This window comes from Asparagus officinalis, chromosome 4, assembly GCF_001876935.1.
Source record: "Asparagus officinalis chromosome 4, Aspof.V1, whole genome shotgun sequence".
In the NCBI taxonomy this organism is placed as follows: domain Eukaryota; kingdom Viridiplantae; phylum Streptophyta; class Magnoliopsida; order Asparagales; family Asparagaceae; genus Asparagus; species Asparagus officinalis.
Window position 1 is genome coordinate 116,531,255 of NC_033797.1, and position 5,749 is coordinate 116,537,003.

Consider the following 5,749-nt stretch of genomic DNA (forward strand, 5'->3'; position numbering starts at 1 on the left):
TTTTTCTTTGATTTCGTTGTAACCGGATCTAAAGAAGACCGGATCTTTGTAATCGATAAACTATTACAACAATTTGCAATGGAATCAATGATGAAGAAAACAACGGTTTTCCCCGCGAACAATCTGGCGACCACAGTGGGAGCCACCGATCTCGCTGCCGAGATCGATGCGTCGCAGCCGCGGATTCCGATCCCGGTCGAGGAGGAGGTCGAGTATGAGTTCGACCAAGCCAAGTTCGAGGAGTACGTGTCCTCGTCCGGATCTACCTCCCTCCGCAAGTCCAAGAAGTCCAAGTTCTCCTCCAGGAGAAAGGTTCGTTGGTATGAAGAAGTCGAAGCCACCAACGAAGATCTCGCCCCGTTTGATGCCAAAGTCGCATCGGGTGAGATTCCTCCAGTTTCCAACCAGGTCAGATCTGCTCCGGCCAACTCTTCTGCCACAGAGGGCGTGGTGACTCTCTCGAAGAGAGCCCGCCAAAGGCAACGTCAACGCCTTGCGAAACGATTCGCAAAGGCCATGGAGTCAGTTGACGGGATCCGCTACAACGTGGATCTAAAGAACAAGAGAGGCAAACAGCCTCAACAACAGATGAACGGCCCCTCTTCCAAGCCGCCAACAATGGAATGGATCCGTGTCAAACGGAATCGTTCGACGCTGGAAGAACGCATCCGCAAACGCCGCGCACTATCAGCGCAGGCACGGGCTCAAGCCGAAGAAGCCCGTAGAAAGTTGAATTGGCGATTGGCAAAATGGGCCATCCTCTTGTCCCAGTATGATTTGCACTTCAAACAGCAAAAGTCGGTCAAGGGACAAGCGATTTGTGATCTTTTGGCGGCAAACAAATGATTGAAAATCGGAATGCTGACTTAGAAAATCAAATGGCCCAGTGCTGATTGACTTGGCTTGGATGAATCACCATGGGTCGGACCTGAAGAAAGATGTGTTTTGAAAATTAAGCACCGGAGACTTGCAGCTCTTCAATTTGGATGCTTTGGATTTTAATGAAGTGGGCTGGATTTTCATTTTCTTTTTGAAAATCAAATGAATCATATGATTTTTCTTTTGAAAATCAAATAAATCAAAGGTGGAGATTGTTGCTTGGGGCTCAAGACAAATCCAATGGCTCATATTCATTGAAGATTACTATAAATAGGGGTAGAGAGTGAGGGGTTAGAGGTGTGAAAATTTTGTAAACTCCTTTTGGAGAGGAGGGCTACTCTTAATTGAGAAGGCCTTCCAAAAATTGTAACTTTTAGTTGTAATTAATAATAATAATTTTTCCTCTTTAAATTTGTTCTTTCTCCTCTTTGTTGAATGATGAGGATGGAGATGAAGAGCAAATTGAAGGTTTGCATTTCTTTTCTCTTTTATTTCTTTTTAGTAATTTCTTTATTATTGCTTATTAGTTAGATTTAAATTCATGCTTGTAGTGTAGATTTACTTTCTTGTCTTTTTTATTTTCTTTTTGCACTTTAATTTGTAGAGTAGATTTATTTTTCTTGCATTTAATTCTTGCAATTTATTTTGTAGTTTAGATTTTTATTTTCTTTGTAATTAGATTTATTTCTTGTTCATAGTTTAGATTTTTCTTTTCTTTTTAATTTTGTAATTAGTCTTCTTTTTCTTGTTTTTATTTCTTAAAGATGTGAATTTAATTCTTGTAGGAAGTTTAGAATTATATGAAACTAGTCTAATTTCCTTTATATTGTATGAATTATTCTCTTGTACTTAAAATATTCATGTTTAGGATAATCAACTAGAGAACTAATCGGTAGAAGAAGAATTTGATAATCTATGCTTATCTTAAATGGTTTGATAGGTTATGCTTATGAATTCTAGGATTATTATCATGTTGTTGTTCTTATCATGAATAGTAATTTCAACTTAGATGATAATTTGATAGGTTACACTTTCCTTAAATGGTTTGATAATCTATGCTTAATAAATCTAAGTTGAAATATGATAAAAAGATAATCGTTTATATTTTGTAATTAAAATTGGTTAGTGGATTATATTCTAGATTTCTTACCTCTTTTAATCCTCCATCTTAACTTTCTTAAATTTTCTTTTCATTCTTAGTTTTATTTCTTGATTTTATTCATTCATCTTTCTTGCCTCATGATTTTATTTATTCTTTGATTCTTCCTTCTCTCCTCTAAAATTCAATTTATTATTTTTGCATATATTCACAATAATCACTCATTACAATCACACTTATTCTTTATTTCTAATTGTCATGCATAAAAAATAAGAATCATTTCTAATAATCTCTTAAAATCACCTTCCTCGTGGGATCGATATTTTTATACTATAACTTGATAAATTGTGCACTTGCAATTTTGGTACATAATTATGCCGCATCAAGTTTTTGGCGCCGTTGCCGGGGAAGGTGCTAAAATAGGATTTTATTAATTTTGATTCTTTAACTTCTGTGTTTTTGTGAAAGAACTACTTGGAGATTAAAGATCAAAGAATTGGAGATTCGCTTGTGGTTAGTCTTATTTCTAATATTTTCAATTCCACACATTTAGTTAGTTTCTCGCAATTAGAGACAATTAGGATTAAAAAAACAAAAAGATTTTATTTTTGTTGACCATAATAAAATCCACCTTTCACTTGGACATTAACTAACAAGATAATAAATTCAAACAAGAGCTCTCTTCTCACATTTGAGTGTTGTTGACCATAATTAAAAAAAAGGGATTTTTATTTTCCATCCATTTTAGTCGCTTTTAATTTCTAGGGTTACATTTCATATAGTTAGTAGGAATTCACCAAAGTGATTTGAGCATCTTGGTTTGGCACACACGTGAAAATATTTTTAAGGGCAAAATCCCATAATCAAGATAAGGTGGGGATTTCATCACCCTTTCCTTAGCCCAAAATCACTAATTCCTCACTACACAACCCAAGCCTAATAAAACTCATTAGACGTTGGCCCTAAGGAATCGAGCTCAATAAGGAACAAGAAATCCTTAAGTGAGCCGGTTTAAGTTTTCTCAGATTAGTTGGTGTCTAAGGCAAGGTTTAGGGGTTATGTAATGCGCTCCGTAAGGAACGAGGTACTTAATTGATCACTGATCACCCTCTAGTACTATCCTTACCTGGCTAACTACCTGGGTAAAACTTTCATCTTTTCACTGTAGGAGTTTTTGGTTAGGAGCTGGTCTAGTACTATCCTTACCTTAGAATTAGAGTTGATTGAAAAGTGATTGATTTGATTTGTTTTAGTTAGGATTTTTCTTTTTCTTTATCTTCTCTTATTTAAAAAAAAACTAATTATCTTTCCTTAAAAAAACTAATTCTCTTTCCTTAAAAAAAAAACTAATTTTTTTCTTTCCTTAAAAAAATTTGGCTTTCCTGGGATAATTTTCCTTCCTTTTATCTAAAAAAAAACGAACTTAAAAAAAAAAGTAGGATTTGTTTTAATTAGGTTTTTCCTTTCTCTTTTCAAAAAAAAACTATTTTTTTCTTTTCAAATATATATATATATATACGTATAATAACCTATGATACCTCCCTACCTATATCATATATAATATCACCACTACTATATACACTATCTTCATACGTATACTATAGTGGTATATGTATATATATAATACGTATACTATATATATTATATATTATGTAGTATATGTATGATATACTAATAGTATACTCAGAGCAGCCTTGCAATATATATTACTTACTATATAGGTAACTAATACCTGAATATATACCATTACCTATACTACATAGCGTCCGATAATCATACTACGTCACTATATATATATATATACGTGATACTACCAATCTAAGTCTATACGATAATTATAGTACTATACACATATTTCCTTATTTTGTTTTTCACATATAAAAAAGAAGAAGAAATATTTCGAATAGTTTCTAAAAAAATAATAATACATATATAGATATATACATTAAAAAAAAGAAAAAAAATTATATACATAATTTCCTCATTAAAAAAAAGAAAAAAAAATATATATGCATATTTTCTCACCTTTTTGTTTTTCACTTAAAAAAAACAAAAACAACAACAAAAATTTAATAAGTAACATAGGCCCAAAAAGAAAAAAAAAACAAATAAAAGAAATAAGTGTTGGCACAAAATCTGAGGCCCAGAAACGAAAAAAAACAAAAAAAAAGAAGAAATCATAATTGGGCCGGCTGGCCCAACGCCATGGACTTTGGCATCGATGCCAGCATCGATGCTCGCATCGATGCCCAAACCCATCTGCACAAAAAACCGCAGCAGTTTTTTCTTTTCCCCTTGTTTTCTTTCACCCATCTTCCCAAACCCGATTTCTTTCCCCCCCCTCAAACCCTAATTCACCCACACAAGATCAAGCACATTTTGGGTAATTTCTTGGGCTTCTTCCACCTCCAACCATCTCCCCAAGGTATCTTTTCTAACTTGATCTTGTAATTTAAAATTTTTTTTTGTATATACTTGGATGATCTTGTGGTTGAATCATGGGTAGTTGTGAATTATTTTCATATTTCGTGTGATTCATGATCAAATTAACAAATTTAGGGTTTTAAATTGGGAATTTGATACAAAATCCGAAAATTTGGGGGTTTATTCAAAATTCGAAAATACTTAGGGTTTTTGTGCAAAAACACAAAAAAATTGAACTTGGAAATCAATTGAGGAGATCTTGTACCAAATTCTGAAAAAAAAGTAAAATCGAAAATTTCAAAAAAAAGGGGTGTTTCATGCAAAATCCGAAAATTCTTAGGGTTTTTGTGCAAAAAAACATAATTGGGTACGTGATTTCAAATTGAAAAAAAGAGAAAAAAAACAAATTGGGTGTTTTATTCAAATCAAAAATAATTAGGGGGGTTTTTGCAAAAATAAATTTGAATTTAGGGTGTTTTTTGCAAATATGAGTAATTTGTCAAATAAAATTTGAATTCTTAGGGGGGTTTTTGAAAAAGCCAACATTTCATTAGTGCATGAGTTCTATTCTGGATGGGAGATTGATCCAGATAGAGAACATTCAGCTTTTTCTATCGTGAGGGGTGTTAGGGTTATTTTCGATCTTTCCACTATCCGTGCTACCCTTGACCTTACAGAGCCACCTACTAATGTACCAGATTACTTCCATTTAGCCTCTACTTTACAGCCTAGTACACCAGAATACAACAACATGTCTGCAACCTTGTGTGGGAGGGTCTTTACATCTAGTTTCGGTTCAGGAAATCTCAAACCAGAATATAGATTACTTAATCTTTTCCTGAACTTTGATTTGAAACCCACCACTGCATACTCCGTCATTACCCCACACGATATTCTCCTTCTCTTTTGGATAGCCACTGGTCAGCGATTTGATATAGCGAGGATTATATTTATATTGATGCGCTCATCAGTGGAGAATGTGTTAGATTGGGTCAAGACTCAGTCTGCATCACGTACTCAGCTAATTTACCCCTATTTCATCACTAGACTCTGCCATAGATTTCATGTTCCAGTATTCGCAGAGGATAGGATAGAAGTAGGGAAGCGGTTACTAAATGATCAGACTGTGAGGAGGAGCATTTCAGGGCGAGATCAGTCCGGTCCTTCAGGTAGAGAGCCTCCTCAGCACCAGCCAGCTACACATGACCCCACTCGAGAGGAGATGGATACGATGCGGAGTCGCATGGACAGGATGCAGATACAGATACACAGGATGCAACGGCATATACACAAGATGCATGGTCAGATCAACTACTCTACCGATACCCTGGCATATTTGGCGAGAGG